Source organism: Zootoca vivipara, chromosome 6, assembly GCF_965207765.1.
Source record: "Zootoca vivipara chromosome 6, rZooViv2.hap1.1, whole genome shotgun sequence".
Classification (NCBI taxonomy): Eukaryota; Metazoa; Chordata; class Lepidosauria; order Squamata; family Lacertidae; genus Zootoca; species Zootoca vivipara.
The window spans coordinates 66496737-66517925 of NC_142589.1; positions in this window are offsets into that span (position 1 = coordinate 66496737).

Sequence of the window (21189 nt, forward strand, 5' to 3'; positions counted from 1 at the left end):
TTCCTTACACTCCACTTCATACCCTTTCCTCATTTTCCTGGTTTTTAAAACATTACCTATTGCCACCTAAACCAGGTGGCAAAATACTGCAAGGAAATCAGATCCCTGACATGCGTTGTGCGTGACATATATTTGTGTGTACATTTCAGCTTACGTATAAGTTTTGTGTCACATTGGAAAATTTTATGCCTTAGTATAATTTTTATTTTGAATGGAACCATAATCTTTTCAGTGTGATGGGTCCCGAAAGGCCTTAATCCTGCTCTAAACAGGAACATGGGAAGCTGCCTTAAACTGAGTCAAACTGGTCCATCTAGTTCAATATTGTCTGCACTCATTGACTGACAGCAGCATTCCAGGGGTTCAGACAGAGGTCTCTCCCAGTCCTATCTGGAGATGCTGTGGTGTGTACGCATCACTCCCTTAGAGCACAGTGAAGTTGGGGCTTGTTTCACAGCTCGTTCCCTGCTAGCTGTTCACATTTAGCACAACTTCCTTTCCCCCTCTTTTTACGCATAGGGAGGGAATGTCTTAACTCCATGCCAAAGTGTTCAGACATTGGCTAGAGATGAACGGCTTAAGGACTGGAATCCATGTGGGGCTGCTTTGAGAAACAATGCACCAGGCAGTATCTTATACCAAAGTACAGGATGCAGATGCATTTTGGCTAATGCCATATGGACATGGATTAAAACCCAGTGAGTGCAGAGAAAACAAGAGTATGAACCCAGGGAACTGAACCTGGGGCCTTCTGCAAGCTACGGCCCTTCATTAGAACATAGGCACATAGGAGCATAACTCTGCCTTGTACAGAGTTAGAGCACTAGTCCATGTAGTTCAATATTGTCTACAATGACTGGCAGCAGCTCTGCAGGGTTTCAGACATGAAACTTCCAAATCCTATACGGAGATGCCAGGATTGAACCTGGGATGTTCTGAATGCATTGCATGTCCTCTAACACTGAGCAATAGGTCCTTCTCCAAGGCATCCATGATTGGCTCTCCTGCATTCTGCTTTAGGGCTGAGTTGAAAGGTCTCCCCTGCATGACCATCTCAAGAGGGGACCCAGTTTTGGATGACCATCCAGTCCAGAGCCTCAGACTGCCCCACTTTAGCTGCCTTCACCCAGCACCACAACCTGCACTTTCTCTTCTCGACTCTGCCTGCTTGAAACTGAGCTGGCAATTTAATTTGGGGTGGGGGCAAGAGGGAAAGAAAGAAAGAAAGAAAGAAAGAAAGAAAGAAAGAAAGAAAGAAAGAAAGAAGGAGAAAAATCACACACCCTCTTTGATTTTTCCCCCTTCTCCCCTTCTCCTCTTCACGCTGAGCTTCGTAATTGTCTAAGCATCTCAATTTGCTGGTTTCACTTAATCACAGAAGACTTTGGAGATTATCTGCCTTCCCCACATGTTCTCTACCTTGTTTCGAAATGAGCAGGTCCAACAGGAACAGCTAGCAAGTGCCTGCAGGGGCGACAGCAGCAAAGTGCTGACTCTCTCCCCACCCCAACCTCTCCCTCTCCCTCTCTCTTTCTTCCCCTCTCCCTCTCTCCTTTCCCTTCTTCCTTGCTCCTCCAGATTGTCCCTCAGGCTGGCCTGTCAGAGTTTGATTGCCTCTGAAACCGTGGCGCATCCCTGCTAAGTTCCAGAGGATGGGGTGGGAGGGGGGGGCTCTGCGACGAACAAGAGGAGGAGAGGGGGGGCCTCTTGTCAGCTCCTGGCAGCTCAGAGCCTTTGATTTGCACAAAAGAAAAGGAAGGAAGAAGAGATGGAGGAGAGGGAAATGGGAAATGATTTATTCAGCAAGTTCCGAAGCTTCCTTCTCTCCCCCACTTTAAGAGGCTGTGAACTGAGGCTGCCAGAAAGGTGAGGAGCTGGGAGAGATGAAACAAGCATGTTTGAAGGCATCTTCTCCCCCCACCCCACCCCACCCCGCCAACCCAACCCAACCCGCTTTTTTGTCACTTCATGTTTTTCACAGCCTCTCCATTCCGGGAGCTTCTGGGGAAAACTCTCAAAGAAATCCGTACCTTGCATGGGGGGCATGTTCAACTCCAGTTGGCAATGGCTTGGGGACTGAGGGAGAGACTCATTTACCAGATATTCCAACACGCTAGATCCATCAGAGCCGTCCATTGAGTGGCAGACTCCTTCACTTCCTACTTGTGCTGGCTGTCCTTCAAGCTGCTCTGCTGCTGTTCCCAAAGGCCAGCAGGCAGATGTGCAGCAAAACAACAGGTGGTGTTGCACCTGGGCTGTAGGAATAGTGTTCAGTGCAGCTCGCTTCTCTCAGAAGATCCCAGGGGCATAGCACTTACCCAAGTTGGGTTTCCCCTTGGAAAAGAGGTCACTGAAGGCTTGTGGTAATATATGAATCAATGAATGAATGTGCAGGTTGATGGGGGGTTGTAAGCCAGAAACATCTGGAGAACCAAAGATTTCCCATTTGTGGCTTAAACACTCCAGTAGATAACCAAATCCATTGTCCCACACCAGGTTTCCAGACAGAGGAGCAAAATGATACATGTACTAGCATACATAGTAAAAATGCAGTCCTCCTTACTCACTTGGAAATAGCATTCCATATGTCTTCCTTTTCCTTCCCAGGCTCCCAGATTTCCTAGGACAGGATCCAGCTGGCTAGTTGGATTCCTCAGTCCCTGCACTCCTTGGGTCAATTTGGACAGGTGGGTCATAACGGCACCAGGTGACTGACACCTGACAAAGGTTAAAGGGGATCTCTGTAACCATAAATAGATGATTACAGCAACCTCCTTGGAAGCTGTGCTCCCAGTGCCAAACCCATGCCTTCAAAGTGCTGTGCTCCCTTAGCACAGAGCAGTTTGCGTTAAAACTGCTTGCTAAAATTGAGCTTCTCCCCTTTGCTGTCAATGGGGAAATCCCTAGTGAAGCTGATCCCTGTGAGACATCCCTAGTAGTGCCAATCAATTGATTTCAAAGGAGAAATTGGGGGGTTGCTTTCAAACTACAAGATTGGATTCAAACTACAAGAAAGAAGATTCCACCTATCCATTAGGAAGAACTTCCTGACAGTAAGAGCTGTTCGGCAGTGGAATTTGCTACCAAGGAGTGTGGTGGAGTCTCCTTCCTTGGAGGTCTTTAAGCAGAGGCTTGACAGGCATATGTCAAGAATGCTTTGATGGTGTTTCCTGCTTGGCAGGGGGTTGGACTGGGTGGCCCTTGTGGTCTCTTCCAACTCTATGATTCTTTTTTTGTGTGTTTTTTGTGTGTGTTTTTGCTCCTTTGTAGTCACATATGTACTTGTCCCACCCCTGACATCTCATGTGGATGTAGTTTGTGAGGAACAGCCTGGCAAGCCAAACTGGGGCCTGTGCATGTGGAATGGAGCCCCACCCTCACTGCTGTTCTAGGGTGCAGTCAAGAGCAGGAGGTGACCGGTCCAAACATCCTTGCATCAGTCATGTGAGTTAGTTAACTGTGTACTCTTCCCTCAAATGCAGCCAGGTGCCCAGAAAACAACCACTGCACTTCCTTCCCTCTGGCTTTAGATAAGAGGAGGCAGATTTGAGTTTGCAGGATCTACCATGTTTCTTACTAAAACCTTACGGTCCACCAACCACAGCAAGGTGTGAAACAGCATCATGGACTGGGCAATGTGGAATCTGAACTCACAGTCCAGCCACTCAAAAATCCGTTCCTGGTTTCTCCTCAAGCTTTCTTGGGCTCAGCAGTCAATACTGGCAACAGGCATGGTTCCAGATAAGGTCCTGTTTCAAAGGTTTTGAGGTGTTAGATTATAACACCTCAAAAGCATTTCAAGGCTCTGGCTGCAGTTTTCACAACTGGGAGGATTTCAAGAATGTTTATCTCTCCAAAGTCGATTCCAAGAGAATGATACCATGGCAGGCATCCAACAGCATAGGCCAGAAGTATTGGTTTTCCTCCATTTCTCTTTTTTCCAACCTTAAGTCCAATACTCCACATTTCCACACCAGCTTTTGATTTATTTATTTTTAGAGATCTTGTGAAAAGTTGCCAAAGTGCTATATTAGTGCACATTTGGTAGGTCTGCATTAAAATGCAAACCAAACTGAATTTCTTATCCAGCCTCACTGCCATTTAATGCTTCCCAACTGTTTCTACATTTCTAATATATTGAAGCACAAAAACAAAAAAGCCATTTTGCCCACCCTGATTTTGAAAGAAAGAAAGAAAGAAAGAAAGAAAGAGAGAAAACATTCTGAGCATGCATAGTTTTGCACTTTAAACTCACTTAAATCAGAGCCCTAATATGAGTACACACACACACACACACACACACACACACACACACACACACACACAACCATAAAGAAGGCTGATCGCCGAAGGATTGATGCTTTTGAATTATGGTGCTGGAGGAGACTCTTGAGAGTCCCATGGACTGCAAGTAGATCAAACCTATCAATTCTGAAGGAAATCAGCCCTGAGTGCTCACTGGAAGGACAGATCGCGAAGCTGAGGCTCCAATACTTTGGCCACCTCATGAGAAGAGAAGACTCCCTGGAAAAGACCCTGATGTTGGGAAAGATTGAGGGCACAAGGAGAAGGGGACGACAGAGGACGAGATGGTTGGACAGTGTTCTCAAAGCTATGAACATGAGTCTGACCAAACTGCGGGAGGCAATGGAAGACAGGAGTGCCTGGCGCGCTCTGGTCCATGGGGTCACAAAGAGTCGGACACGACTAAACGACTAAACAACAACAAAAACAATATGAGTACAAGGATAAAATGGAGTTTACCTCTACTACACTGATTCTTAATACAGTGTAGCCTGCTTTACAAATATCAGAATCACACCAATTGCTCCACCCATTTTTGCCCTCAGCACCACCTATTATCTGGCATGCAACTCCTAGATGATGGTCTATGACAGAATGTGGACCCCAGGCAGAAAAAGATCCCCCATCTGTCCATTTAGACCAAGAGACTGAACCAAAGTCACTCCCCTTCTGTCCAAGTGAGGATGTGAACCCAGGTCTCTTGGTTTGAATTCTAATTGCTTTCTCTGCCACATCACAACCTCCTTGCAGAGAGCAACATCATTTTTCCCGAAAGTATACAGACAAATGCTAAGTGCTTGATGAGCTCAACCAGCCAGTCATTGGGGCTGGCTTTTTTGCAGAATAGATGCACACATACAGGCACAAACCTGTGCAAAAATTCAGCCGAGAAGTGCAAAATATTAAAAGACTAGTAAAGAGGAGAAACTCAAAGCAAACTTGGTGACAAACTGTAATCAGAAGGTTTGATCTCTTCGGGGAAACTCTGACGCAAACAGAGCAAAAGAGTTCATTTCAAACAGAATACGGTGCTGTGATCCACCTGGGTTCTTAAAGCGAACTGCAGTAAATATTTATCAGCTGGAAAGAGACACGAGAGTCCTGTTGGATGAGAATTTGAGGCAGGGATGAGCTGAAATTCTTCCAGAGACTTTTGTTCCTTGAGAAAATTTGTGAGGTTTTCTTTTTCTCACTCTCCCGAGCAAATGAAGGCTACTTGGCAGATTTTTGCTCGGAATATTTTTATATATACACAAATATCGCATGACACCATGGTATGGAAAGAAAGGGAGTGCCAGCCTCTTGCACATTTAGGTTGTCTTTTTCTGCACCTCTTCCCAAGTCCACAATCTTCTGTTTGGAGATGAGGCGTCAAAACTGCACAGAGGATTTTAAATCCAGCCGAGCAGTAGATTTATATCTCCCTTCCTTTGTGAAGCTGGATAACGAAGCACCAAAACAGGACTTGATATACTCAGAGCTGGAATCTGACTCTCCTTCTGAGAAACCAACCACGGTCATTTGCAACTGAGGAAAAACAACAACAACAAGCTTCCTGCCTTAAAGTGAGTGGACACAATCCATAACTCTTTCTTGTTTCACCTTCCCAGAAGCCTCCCTGCTGGCAAGACATAAATAAATATAAATTTCCCGTTTGGAAATTTTTCCACCAAACTCATGCCGGTCTGCCAATGTGGTTCTTCCCCATGATGGCTATCACAGAAGAGTCTCAGAACAAGTATGCCACCCTGTGCCACTTGGCAAGAGCTACTGTTTTGTGCCCCATTTGTGGGTTTCCTATTTTCCTATTTTTTCCAGCAAAGGTTTCAAAGGTCTCCTCATAGTCTCAGTTTGATGAAGGACACTGCATTGAGTTGAATCTCTTCTGGGAACAACAGTTTAAGAAGGTTATTGACAAACTAGAATGTGTCCAAAGGAAGGCAACAGAGACAGCTAGGGGGCTGGAGACCAAGTCTTATGAGCAAATGTTTTTATTTATTTATTTATTTATTCATTCATTCATTCATTCATTCTCTGCCCATTTGGCTGGGTTTCCCTAGCCACTCTGGGCAGCTTCCAACAAATGATTAAAAATACATTAAGACATTAGTCATTAAAAACTTCTCTTAACAGGGCTGCCTTCAGGTGTCTTCTAAACGTGAGATAGTTGTTTATTTCTTTGACATCTGATGGGAGGGAGTTCCACAGGATGGGTGCCACTACCGAGAAGGCCCTCTGCCTGGTTCCCTGTAACTTCACTTCTCGCAGCGAGGGAACCGCCAGAAGGCCCTCAGAGCTGGACCTCAGTGTCTGGGCTGAACGATGGGGGTAGAGATGCTTCTTCAGGTATACTGGGCCGAGGCCGTTTAGGGCTTTAAAGGTCAGCACCAACACCTTGAATTGTGCTCAGAAACATAGTGGGAGCCAATGTAGGTCTTTCAAGACTGGTGTTATGTGGTCTCTGCAGCCGCTCCCAGTCACCAGTCTAGCTGCCGCATTCTGGATTAGTTGTGGTTTCCAGGTCACCTTCAAAGGTAGCCCCACGTGGAGTGTGTTGTAGTAGTCAAAGCAGGATGGTTTAGGCTGGCAAAGAGAAGACAAAGATATGATATGATATGATTTCCATCTTCAAACAACAGAGGGGCTCTCACATAGACAGCTGGGGCAAATACATGCTCTGATGCTTCAGAGAGTAGGACCCAAACCAACAGGTTCAAATGAGCAGGACAGTGATTTCAACTAAATTATGGGTTGCATACAACAAAGTTCTGCTCAGAGTAAACCTATTGAAATGAATGGTTGTGACATAGTCGTGTCCATTCACTTCAATGGGTCTACTCTGAATAGAACAAGCATTGAATACCATCCTTGATCTATCTTATCATCCTACCTACCCCACTTTGGGGATAAGCACAAAAAGACCTAAGTTAGTCATGCCCATTCATTCCAATAGGTAGGTCTGCTCTGCATGGGACTTGCATTGGATGTAACCCTATAATAAGACATACTTCTGGACAATTCAAAGTGCTTGATAATGGAACACACTATATTGGAAGGTTGGTGAGCTCACATTGTTCAATGTTTTCCTTTTTTTATTTAATTTTCCAATTTACAAGCTATCATCAAGCAAAGATTAAAAATAGAATTCCATAAATTCGCACGGACTTCCCCCCTCCCATTTGTGGGTCCTTATGTTAACTTTTTTTTCTCCGTTGAACCAATTCTATTAAATCTCCATTACAACCATAGTCGAACGCTAATTTTTACAATGATTTTTTAAAGTAAATTATATATCTTCCCCATTCCTTATTAAAATTTTGGTCTTCCTGATTCCTAATTCTTCCGGTCATTTTTGCCATTTCTGCATAGTCCATCAGTTTAACCTGCCATTCTTCTCTGGTAGGGACTGTACCTTCTACGTCTGTTCAACCTTTTCAAGGAGAGGCTTGTGGGCCACCAGTCTGCTATGCTGTAGCAACAGATTTCTTGCATCAGCAGAGGGTTGGATTACATGACCCTTGGAGAGCCCCTCCATTTCTATGATTCTATGTACAGGGTTGCATTGGCAGGAGGGAGAGAATGAACATATCACTCACTTGTCTGAATCTGTCCTTTCATTCAGTCCTTATATTACAGAGCCAGTGCGATGTAATAATGAAAGTGCTGGACTGGGAGGTGAGGGTTCAAATTATCAATCTGACCAGTTACTGCCTCTCAGCCTAACCTAGGTTGCTGTTGGGTTTAAGTGAAGAGGGGGTGAACCACGAACAACATCTTGAGTTTTTTGGAGGAAAGGTGAGATATAAATGCAATTTTCAAAATGCATTCCATGAGAGGGCGCTCTGGAGAAAGGCATGCAAGTCTTGATTGTGGCCTAGTTATTCTTGCATCCCCTTTTTATAGAAACGATGTAATTAGGGAAGGGAAGGTTCTGCCAGCACACTTCTTCATTTTTAATTATAATTTCTACTATTTCATCAAGGAGTAATTAATTACATTGTCTTTAATCAGTTGTTTTACGAATCCAGCAGCGTGCAATATTTTTGCAGGCATAGAGTAGGCAGCTGCTCTTTCCTTCTGCATGACTTAATGAAGGTAAATAGCTTCCACGGTGGAAAAAAGGGGAAAGAATGAAGAAGCAGTAGGTTGGGGAGGGGGGAATAATGTCTGTGAAGGAGGGGGGAAACCACAAAGGGTGAGGGGTAAAAGGAAGAGGAAAGGAGGACTGGGGTAAGTTTATGGCTGACCTCGCTGAGATAGGGCTGTAAAATGAAAGCCAAAACTGAAAGAGCCAAGATTATTTTTGAAACATCACAGCATTTAAAGCTGACTTTAAATGGAAAAGAGTTAGGGACAGGGTTAAGAATTCAATTCGGTCTGCATTTCAATATGACACTCCTAATTCACCCTTCTTGAAATGATACATGCATTCCAGGTATCATTTGAGATGCATACTTCTCCAAATTTTGTAATGCAGTTCTTAATTCAAATAATGCATACAAGGGGGAAAGTGAGCATTAAAGTGCACATATTTGTGAAAATAACATTAGAAAGGGCCTAAACCACAACTGAAATGGATCTACAAAATCTGTTTCCTGCAAGAGTGTATGGATTTGGTCCACAACCACCTACTCAAGAACCTTGCTTAAGAAAGGGAGATTAGCAACTGCCTGGTAGTTATTTAGAGTTTCTGGATCCAGGGAGAGTTTCTTGAGCAGTGGTTTTATCATTGCCTCCTTCAAGCAGGCAGGGACCAACCCCTCTCATAAAGAGTCATTAACCACCTCCCTGTCCCAGCCAGATATCCCCTCCCTGCTGGTTTTTATCAGCCAAGAGGGGCAAGGGTCCAGAGGGCAAGTTGTCCCCAGGACCAATCCAAGCACCTTATCTCCACCCTCAAGCCTTACCAACTGAAATTCATCAAACAAAACAGGACTGGACAGTGCTTTGGGCACCCCTTGCGATCCATCTGATATAATAAACACAATAAAATTCAAAATGGTAACAATTAATTGCACATTTTTCCAAGATCCAATCAAAATAATTTAGTTTAATTAATTCAACAAAATTTGTGAACTTGATTTAGCAATACAGTCATACCTCGGGTTGCGAACACTGCGGGTTGCAGACCGTGGACCACGCCGAACCTGGAAGTACCAGAACGGGTTGCTTCCGGGTTTCAACACTCGCGCATGCTCAGAAACACAAAATGACGTCACGCACATGCGGAGAGGCGCCAAATCACGTCACGCGCTGCGGGTTGCGAATGCTGTGGGTTGCGGATGTTCCTCCCACACGGATCACAAAGGATGCTCAATGAGAACCATCCAACTTTCTGGACAGCTCTTTTCTCCTGCTCTTTAAAGTGACCTTCCCAATGCATGAAGGCCTCCAACAGGTCTCCCCCTTTAAAAGGGCACTTTGAGTTATTAAACTTGTTTATGGACTCATATTGCAAAAAAAAAAAAACCGTGTCCTGCAAACACATCATTCCTGGAAGTATGGGGGGGAGGGGGGAAGCTGTCAGTGCCATTACCAAGATACAGCATGCAATTAAAGCCCCAAACAATACTGCAACATAAATCATTGGCACTATGACTGGTCAGTGTAGCAGAGCGTGGAGTAAAGATCTTAATTACAGGGAGACCAAACAAGAATTAGATTATTTATTGGATAATGTTCGTGCTTGAGAATATGGAGAGAGTCACTCCAGAAACTGGCTCAGACATTGGACTGCTTCGGAGAAGAAGCCAAGGCAGATGAAGAGATTACAGAAACCTTTGGAGAATGTTCTCACTCAGGAGAGCTAATATCTATACAGAGAGAGAGAAATATAAATGTTTTTGCTATAAATGGAGCCAGATTCTATCATTGGTTTTATAGCGCAAAAAAAGGTCCCCTTTGAAGAATATAGCAGCTGCTGCAGGTGGTCAAACAGCTGGAGAATTGCCAGGGCCTCTGTGCTATGTTGTCATGCTCAGAACATTTTTTAACCCATTTTCTCACATTCTCACTGTATGCTGCCACTGAACAGCTTTGAACGTATGCTAGAATAAGGCATTCTTCCGGACCTGATTTCCATGGAGAGTTGCCCAGCAGAAGAGTATTAGTCTTACAGATTTGCATTCTATTTAGCCAGCACAAGTAAGTAGCCTGGTGCTCATCCTACAAATCAACCAATCCCTTTGAGAAGATCATTCAGATGTCTTTCAGGGGTTGTAGTTCAACCCCTTGTGATCCCCGAGCAGGGGGCAGAAGAATGTTGCCAGCATCAACACATAGGAAGCATGCTTTACTCAGAAACGGCTCGCCTGGTGAGGTGGTTGTGTAATGCTGGTTTCTGGGGAGTTTGCTCACTTTTGCTTATTGGGAGGAAAAGGGGTGAGATAGAGCCCAAGCAGGTCAGGCCAAACACACCCGGGGGGGGGGGTGAGATGGGAAATTTGCCCAGCAAGCACTATCCTGCTCCTTCCATGCCTACAGAAATTCAGATAAATATGGAACCATGCTTTCAATGAGAAGCTTGGGTTTGGTGTTGTCTAATATGTCAGGTCACATGGTCTCCCTGGGAGACTGCACCCAGTGAACCATCACCCTCTGATTCCAGATTATCCAGGCCAGAGGATATTGCCTTACCTGACTCCTCTGACTTAGAGGACACTCCTTCCAGGTAGCCCTCACTACACTTTACTGCTGGAGCCAGCAGTTTCTTAAAGAGGACAGGGCTAAGAGGAAGTCTCAGGCCAATCAGACCTCAGAAGGCCACATTGTTCTGGTAAGGTTTGAACTTGCTCTTGAAGAGGTCTTGCTAGCTCTGGCTATAGGGAGCTATCCAGGGTCCTGCCCAGTGAAACCGTGCCTAGTGCTCAAACAGTGAAATGCCATGGACTCTACCTGAGCCCCCTGGGACCCAGATCTGAGGGGCATAATGTTCAAAGCTGCCCTGATGCACATATGAGTTCTCCTTTAACTTCAGCACTGATATTGTGAGCTCACCAAGAAAAGGGCTCTCTGTGCCTGCTTGACAGATCTTGACACAGGTTATGACTCTCAGAAGAGCCATAAATGAGCATTAGTAGATACCAGTTGTCATGAGCATCATCCTTCTGAAAAACTGCACAGCAATTGCCAGATGTGGTTGCTAGAGTTGCTCGCTTTCCCTTCTCTTTTACAGAGTTTTTCTGTATTTCATCTTAGACTGCTCACAGGACCAAAATCTTGTCATCCTTTTCTTCATGTAGGCAATCTTCTCCTCTACCTCTAAACATCTCTGCCTGGTGCACATCCAAGGGAGGGGGGCAGTAGATCTAGATCCTGGATCCTTTCTGCTAGGCCACAGATATCTTCTACCTTCTCCCCTTTTAGAAAACAGCTCCATTTAAAAAAAATCCTCTGCTTACTGGGCACTTAATGGTGGTGGAGGCAAAAAGGAGAGTGGTTTCATGACAATTCCAATATTGTGGGTGGGGGGAGTAGTTCCAGCTACTCAAACTCCTGCTTTTGGAGGCCTTGGAAGTTGCTGCAGGAGAGGGCAGCAACATGGGAGCAACATCATGGGAAGAGTTTTACCAGGACCAAGGTAGGTAAAACTGTCAAGCTGCCTTGTTATTTTTGCTATTGCCAGGAGGTGTAATGTTGTTAAAGCAATTGTGTTATTTTTATAGTTCTGAAGTGCTGTACTTTTGTCTGTGTTGTTATATTTGCTATCGTATTGTTTTCTTATGTTGCTCTAAAAAACGTTCTTATGATGGTTGGTTTTGAGATCTATTCCTGTTTCCTTCATTGTAAGCCAACTTGAGCATGATTCTTTCTGCGGAAAGGCGGCATACCAGCAAAATTATGAATTTCTTGACCACTACCCGTGAATCCCCATTTCCAAGAGGAAAAAGATATGGAGACTTTTGACATGGCTCTAGATTTAACATGACAAGGTTCAAAGCAGCACAACATCTTGACACCATCCCCAGGATAATTCTTTATCATGACAGTGGCCCCCATTTCTTTCCTCCAGCCTTCTGGTTTAGACTTGACACATTCAGCAAGGTGATCGTTTGGAAAAAATATTATATTCTTTATAACTAAAATAAATGATAATAGAATCATAGAATTTGGAGTTCAGAGGGATCTTGAAGGTCATCTAGTCTAGTCCCAGCAATGATATTTGCTTGAAACTTGAGGAAGTTCACAGCAGAAAATCTCCCTTTTCAGCCATCTCTGCCTTCTGAAAAATCTTTCTGGAGCCTCAAGGGAGCTTCTTGAGCAATGTGAGATATGGACACTGATGATTGATGAGGAAAGGAAGAAACCAGATTCTTAGATTCCAAGGTAATTTTACTTTTAAAAAGCTCACAGAACATCACTACACCCTTCTGCAGAAAGACTGCAGTGGTTGGGACTCCTTAGCTTAGAGAAAAGGCAAGTAAGAGGTGTCATAAAATATGTTTATAAATTTATGTATGACATGTAGAAAATGGATAGAGAATTCCCCCCTCCTTCTCAGCACTAAAACTTGTGCACATCCAATGAAGATGAATGTTGAAAAATTCAGGTTAGACCCAAAAAAGTATACTTATTCACACTGCTATTAGTTAAATTACGAATCTTGCTCCCACAGTCAGCAGTGATGACCACCAACAACATAGATGGTTTCAAAAGAGAATTAGACAGATTTGTGGAGGAGAAGGCAATGCCTACCAGCCATGATGGTTCTGCTCTGCCTCCATGGTTGGAGGCAATAATGCTTCTGAATACCAGTTGCTGAGAACCACAGGAGTGGAGAGGATGCGATTGTGCTTGGGGCCTGCTTGATGATCTCCCACAGGTGAAAAAGGATGCTGGACTAGATGGGCCATTGACATGATCTAGCAGGATCTCCTTATGAACTTACGTTCTTAAAGTGCACACAAGTAATTTTCGCTTTCCAAAGCAATATTCAAACCGAGGCTCCACAGCTCTCTTTTGAAAGTCATGCTTCTCTGAACTTTGCAATGCATTTTTTCAACCAGATACTGTGTACAAGAACATTTCTAATGTGAATAAAAAAGCTTATGTAAGTGAAGCTTGCAATGAAAATGCATTACAATAGGTGAAATAGCTTGCGGGGGGGGGGGGGTATATCCTGCAAAACTGCATACAAAAACATGTATATTGTGAGGAAGTTGCACTAAAGTGCTTGTGAATTTTCTTTAAGGTGGTGGGGAATCACAGACTGATGTGGAAATGTGGAGAGGTGGAAAAATGAGAAACCCAAATTGATTTTTACGGCCCACCCCATCAGGCTGTCTAAAATATTTATTTTCCCTTTTCCCTCTTTTCCTCAGGAACCAGACTTTGGGAGATAACATAAAGCCTGCAGGCCCCTTAAGTTTACCTGAGTCATCACATTTATTGGCTAGCAACATGATCCCAGTTGCTCACCAGAGAAGCTGGACCATGAATGCTTCAGCCAGAGCCATATTCTGCCACTGACATCAGCTGAGGAGCCATCTTGCTAATTCCCTGCTCAGTGAGTAGCCTCCAGCTAACAGACATTTCCAGGGGCCTCCTAATTGGCGTGTTGACATGTCACACTGCGTAGTGTCCGGTCTTAACAGTGGGTTACAACCTTTCAGTGATCGAAAGGTCATGGAGATCGTGCAAAAACAGGAGAGAAAGTGCCAAGGTCTTGTTCAGGGGAGATTATTGGGGGTAGAGCAAGAAAGAGGTATATTAATAAGAATTTTGGTGGATCCCGTACTCTTTTTAAAAACGCACTCTTTACTGATTAATTTTCTTAGTGCTTTGTAAAGATGTGGCCTCCAGTATTGTGAGAAGGCAAGTAGAACACACACTGTATGGTAAGATAAAGCAAGAGCAAGTTGTGGTGTTACCAAACCAGTGACCCAAAACACAAAGGAATCACCTCTGACCACAAGGGTCTTTGAGAAATTTGGCATCTTATTTCTTAATATAAGCAGTGAAAGACTGCCAGGTAATGGAGAAAGATTTCTGCATTTTAGTTTCCTCTAGATTACGATTGCCGGAAGAAATATCAACAACCTCAGATATGCTGCTGACACAACCTTGATGGCAGAAAGTGAGGAGGAATTAAAGAAACTTTTAATGAGGGTGAAAGAGGAGAGCGCAAAATATGGCCTGAAGCTCAACACCAAAAAAACCAAGATCATGGCCACTGGTCCCATCACCTCCTGGCAAATAGAAGGGGAAGAAATGGAGGCAGTGAGAGATTTTACTTTCTTGGGTTCCATGATCACTGCAGATGGTGACAGCAGTCACGAAATTAAAAGACGCCTGCTTTGTGGGAGAAATGCAGTGACAAACCTAGACAGCATCTTAAAAAGCAGAGACACCGACAAAGGTCCGTATAGTTAAAGCTATGGTTTTCCTAGTAGTGATGTATGGAAGTGAGAGCTGGGCTATAAAGAAGGCTGATCACCGAAGAATTGATGCTTTTGAATTATGGTGCTGGAGGAGACTCTTGAGAGTCGCATGGACTGCAAGAAGATCAAACCTATCCATTCTGAAGGAAATCAGCCCTGAGTGCTCCCTGGAAGGACAGATCCTGAAGCTGAGGCTCCAATACTTTGGCCACCTCATGAGAAGAGAAGACTCCCTGGAAAAGACCCTGATGTTGGGAAAGATTGAGGGCACTAGGAGAAAGGGATGACAGAGGACGAGATGGTTGGACAGTGTTCTCGAAGAACACTCTTGTTCTCAGAACATGAGTCTGACCAAACTGTGGGAGGCAGTGGAAGACAGGAGTGCCTGGCATACTCTGGTCCATGGGGTCATGAAGAGTCGGACACGACTAAACGAATAAACAACAACAACAGACAGCCTGTTGAACATGGGTGGCGCTGTGGTCTAAACCACTGAGCCTCTTGGGCTTGCTGATCGGGAGGTTGGTGGTTCGAATCCCCACGACAGGGTGAGCTCCCGTTGCTCTGTCCCAGCTCCTGCCAACCTAGCAGTTCGAAAGCATGCCAGTGCAAGTAGATAAATAGGTACCACTGTGACAGGAAGGTAAACAGCATTTCCATGCGCTCTGACACTCATCATGGTCCTCCGTGTGCCAGTAGCAGTTTAGTCATGCTGACCACATGACCCGGAAAGCTGTCTGTGGACAAACACTGGCTCCCTCAGCCTGAAGCGAGATGAGCGCCACAACCCCATAGTCACCTTTGACTGGACTTAACCATCCAGGGGTCCTTTACCTTTTTCTTTTTACCTTATTGCACTCTGCCACTTTCTCTGCCATAACTAATCCCCGGATTCTACTCCATGAACCATGGGAATAAAATGTTTGCGGTACCTCCAATGCTGAGCTTTTCCATAGATCTAGTAACTCTTCAGCATCCAGAAAGGCAGTTGTGATCATAAGGTTGGTCTTAGCTGGGTGCTGGGAAGCATCGCTTGACGCTCTCCCTTTTCCCTCCCTTTTCCCTTCTTTGTGTTGGCAAAGGCAGGCAGCACGATACCCTGGGTGGTTGTCACGGCAACAGTGTATCGCCAAGCCGTGCAGTGAAAGGCTGTCCTCTCCATGTATGGGAGATTCCCTCCTCCCTCCCGCTGGCACTTGCTAAGAGGTTATCAGGAGCACTGTGCAAGGCTGGCACCTGGCTTCACTTAGGAAACCTTATCCACACAGGTGAGCTCTTATGCATACAAGCACGTATTCCCCCATGTTTACCATGTCTGCAGGTAGGGATGAACAGCCTAAGTTGGCCCATTTCAGTTTTGCTGGTGCTCAGTTGTAGGTCTGTTTCTGTTTTGTGTGAATTTATCTTCTGGGGAGAAAAAGAAATGCTGGTAGGGAGAGAAAAGCCTGCATTTAAGTTGCAGGTATTTTATACACACTTTTAAATGTAAAATGCCTCTTCTTCTTCTTCTTCTTCTTCTTCTTCTTCTTCTTCTTCTTCTTCTTCTTCTTCTTCTTCTTCTTCGATCACTCATAGCCGAGTAAGATTGTCTTCTATAAACACAGTTTTAACAATGAGTCTGTAAGTGACTGTGGAGGCCAATTCTGGATCCACACATCCTGTATTAAAAGGCACAAATACAGGATGGGTGACACCTGGCTTGAGAGCAGTACATGTGAAAAGGATCTAGGAGTCTTGGTAGACCACAAACTTGACATGAGTCAGCAGTGTGATGCAGCAGCTAAAAAAGCCAATGCCATTCTGGGCTGCATCAATAGGAGTATAGCATCTAGATCAAGGGAAGTAATAGTACCACTGTGTTCTGCTCTGGTCAGACCTCACTTGGAGTACTGTGTCCAGTTCTGGGCACCACAGTTCAAAAAGGATACTGACAAGCTGGAACGTGTCCAGAAGTGGGCAACCAAAATGGTCAAAGGCCTGGAAACGATGTCTTATGAGGAACGGCTTAGGGAGCTGGGTATGTTTAGCCTGGAGAAGAGAAGGTTAAGGGGTGATATGATAGCCATGTTCAAATATATATAAGGATGTCATATAGAGGAGGGAGAAAGGTTGTTTTCTGCTGCTCCAGAGAAGTGGACATGGAGCAATGGATTCAAACTACAAGAAAGAAGATTCCACCTAAACATTAGGAAGAACTTCCTGACAGTAAGAGCTGTTCAGCAGTGGAATTTGCTACCAAGGAGTGTGGTGGAGTCTCCTTTTTTGGAGGTCTTTAAGCAGAGGCTTGACAGGCATATGTCAAGAATGCTTTGATGGTGTTTCCTGCTTGGCAGGGGGTTGGACTGGATGGCCCTAGTGGTCTCTTCCAACTCTACAATTCTATGATTCTATGATCCTTCCACAGTGGAGACATTGGTTTCCGAGCAGGAGTTGATCACGGTGTGGATTTGCCAAGCGTGCCTTCCTCTTAGCACGTTTCTCCCTTGCATCCTGAGATCGAGTGTCTTCAAAGCCCATGACACTTTTGGTAAAGGCTTGCAGGCAAGTGTTTCCCAATTGTTAGTGTTTATACTACATTTTTTTAGATTTGCCTTGTGAGAGTCTTTAAACCTCTTTTGTTGACCACCAGTATTATACTTTCCATTTTTAAGTTCAGAATAGAGTAGTTGCTTTGGGAGATGATAATCAGAACATGACCATCTCAATGAAGTTGATGTTAAAGAATCATTGCATACTTTTTACATAATATACACATTTTTCAGTGCAAAATGATGTCTTTTCATGCAGACTAGAATGGCATTGCAAAATCCAGAGAAGTGAATCATCCGGGGGGGGGGTGCATTCTGATTTGCAAGCAAGTTCATGAATGTCAAATCAGGTAACTCCACTGCAAAAAGTGGATCAGACAAGTTTCTCCCCACATTCCTCTCTATTGGTGGCCCTGTATTCATATATATTCATGTGTGGAATCATGCACAGTGCTGATATATAAAAGAATGGCCCTGCTGGATGGGACCAAAGGTCCATAAAGTTCAGTATCCTGTTTCCCACAGTGCCCCCCTTATGCATGGAAGCAGCAGTGCTCTCTCGCCATTTCTCTCCAGCAACAGGTATCCCATGGCACACTACTACTTCAGATAGTAGTGAAAAGATGGGACTCGTCAACCTGGGAAGGTAGCCCATCTAGGAGAAGGAAAACTCTGATCCTAAACCTCTGCTGCCTTGTAGGGTATCTTCAGGGGAAGAAAAGGCTAAGGCACAGGGTCCAGATCTGGCCCAATCGCCTTCTAAATCCAGCCCGCAGACGGTTCCGGAATCAGTGTGTTTTTACATGAGTAGAATGTGTCATTTTATTCAAAATGCATCTCTGGGTTATTTGTGGAGCATAGGAATTTATTTATTTATTCATTTCAAAATATAGTCTGGCCTCCCACAAGTTCTGATGGGCAGTGGACCGGCCCCCTGCTGAAAAAGTTTGTTGACCCCTGGGCTAAGGAGTAAACCCTACACAAATTCGAAGTGGAGTCCCTAATAGAGTTGGATGACACCTTGCACTCCTTCCAGCAATTCCTGCAGCCAATCTGGTGCCAAGTGCATTGCTCTGCTTTCCTTTGGACCACATCAGCCAGGCCAAGAGGTCCTGTCATGCATAGCTGCCAAGTTATCCCTTTTTTAAAGGGATTTCCCCTTATGCTGAATAGGCTTCCTCGCGAGAAAAGGGAAAACTTGGCAGCTATGCTGTCATGTGGTCAGCCCAGGAACTCCACAGACACTGCCCAGGCTTGTGCTCCAGAGAGGTCACTTCAGTGCTGCTAATGCAGCGGTTTGACTTCATCCCCCACAAGGTACACTCCATTGTCTCTCGAGACAGATGGATGCCATTGATAACTAGGGGTGTTCTGTGACCACAAGGCTTACCTAGTACCTATATCATTTGGAAGCAGCCTAATCTGTTTTAGATCTGCTCTGTGTCATTGCAGTTCAATTCATTGCCCCAAATGACTATATTGAAATACCCCCCCCCAAAAAAAAGCATAACCTTTCTTCCTCTTTTCACATATTTTCAGGCAAAGGAGCCCCTCTAGAGCCTATTAAGCATGCCCAATTTGAGGCACATCCATCCCGGGAATAGATCTGTCACAAAGCTTAAAAATAGACTGATTGGTCATGGTTCACAAAAGGGTTTATTGTCAGGGATGGATAAATTGTTGTCAAACGCAGAGTGTGTTGAAATCCAAATGAATTGCAGATGAGGGAAATGTTTAGAATTAATAGATCAGATAAAGAGTGGAAAGCACTATTCAGGGGGTGTGGCAGGTAAATAATCATTTTAAAATAACCCTTGGACTTGTGCAGTTTTGTTCCATATAAACTTCAAAAACGTATGTTTGGACCTATATGCATGATCAGATTTCAGACCCATTCGTTTGGAATGCAAAGAAATTAAGAAATTCTGGATTAGTGTGGTTCGTATGATAAAAGATTCCTGGACTTACACCATCAATAGGCACACACTCAGTCATGCTAATAGGAAGGCTGAAAGGATTAATCCTGATCAAATTTTATAAATTAGTAAGAAATATGTTAATATCAGGTGGATGCCTGATGATCGTCTTCCAAAGCAACTACTCTATTCCGAACTTAAAAATGGAAAACGTAATGCTGGTGGTCAACAAAAGAGGTTTAAAGACTGTCTCAAGGCAAATCTTTAAAAATGTAGTATAAACACTGACAACTGGGAAACACTGGCCTGCGAGCGCTCCAGTTGGAGAACAACCTTTACCAAAGGTGTCATGGGCTTTGAAGAACCTCGATCTCAGGACACAAGGGAGAAATGTGCTAAGAGGAAGGTATGTTTGGCAAATCTACACCGTGATCAACTCCCACCCAGAAACCAATGTCCCCACTGTGGAATGACGTGTGGATCCAGAATTGGCCTCCACAGTCACTTATGGACCCATTGTTAAAACCGTGTTTATGGAAGACAAACTTACTGGGCTACAAGTGATCGCCAAAAGAATTGCCGCTTGTATATAAACAAACAAACAAAAAACCACTGGTGTGGGGGTGAGTGGGTAGGAACCATTCTCTATTATTAGAGGAATGGAAGAGACATATATAAATGGGGGACTGGTAGGGCTTTTCTTCAACAAGAACTCACCATGGAGCAGCCTCTGAAGATGATTCTGAAGAGAATTCAGTAGCCAGATTGCTCACTAAGGCAAGACAGTTTGAGCATATTACACTGATCCTGGTCTGACTGCACTGGATGCCAATTAGTTTCCTGGCCCAATTCAAAGTGCTGGTTTTGACCTATAAAGCCTTCAATGGCTCTGGACTGCAGTAGCTCAGGACCGCAGTACTATATGAACCAACATGAAACCCTGAGATCCTCATCTGAGGCCCTTCTTTCTGTGCTTCCTCTGCGAGATGTCCAGAGAGTGGAAACACAAGAATGGGCCTTTTCTGCAGTGGCTCCCTGCTGGAAGAAAGTTCTCTTTAATGCTCACCTGGCATCTTCATTACATATTTTTAAGTGCCAGGCAAAAATGTTTCTGTATAACTGGTCTGACTCAGTAATAGGCAGCTTCCTATACTCCTTGTGTTTCATCCAATACGGGGAACTCTGAGCTCGTATCACTTTACTAACTAGAATATTAACTTAAGATCTGGTCCAGATCCGAGGATGTATTATGGGAAGTGCTTCAGACCCTTGTCTGAAACCCTGGTGAGCTGCTGCCAGTCAGTGTGGACACTACAGAGCAAGATAGGCCAGTGGGTTTGACTCAGTAAAGGGAGCTTCTTCTGCAACTTTTACGGCTTGATTTCAACTGGGCTGCAGAGATGAGATTGCTCTTCATTGTTTGCTGCTTATGGCATGGTAGCATTATGCTGGGCTGGTTCTGGTTTATGTGCTGACTAGTTTGAGGCTTCTTATGGCTCTTGGGTGTTTTCAAAGTTTTAGAGCAGTTGCTTAACCTGAGCACTTTGTAAAGAGTTGGGCAAGGGTTGAAACTCAGCGGCAGAGCATGTGCTCGGCATGCAAATGGTCCCAGGTCCCATTCCTGGCACCTCCAGGTCGAGCTGAGAATGTCCTCTATCTGCAAATCTGGAGAGCTGCTGCCATGGAATACTGAGCAAGATGGACTAATGGTCTGACTTCCTAGGCTCCTATCCTGTGCTCATTTCCACTGCAAGTGACCAAAGGGACCCCAGGAGGTTGCAGCGGAACATGGGACTTCCAACTCCAGACCATTTCCTTTGGTTTCTACCATATCTTCCAAGTGGAGTTTGATGCCAAGGAGTGTGGTGGAGTCTCCTTCTTTGGAGGTCTTTAAGCGGAGGCTTGACGGCCATCTGCCAGGAATGCTTTGATGGTGTTTCCTGCTTGGCAGGGGGTTGGACTGGATGGCCCTTGTGGTCTCTTCCAACTCTATGATTCTATGTCACACCTTGTACAAGGATTTGGGGTTTTGTTTTTGTTTTTCACTCAGTAGACAGAGAG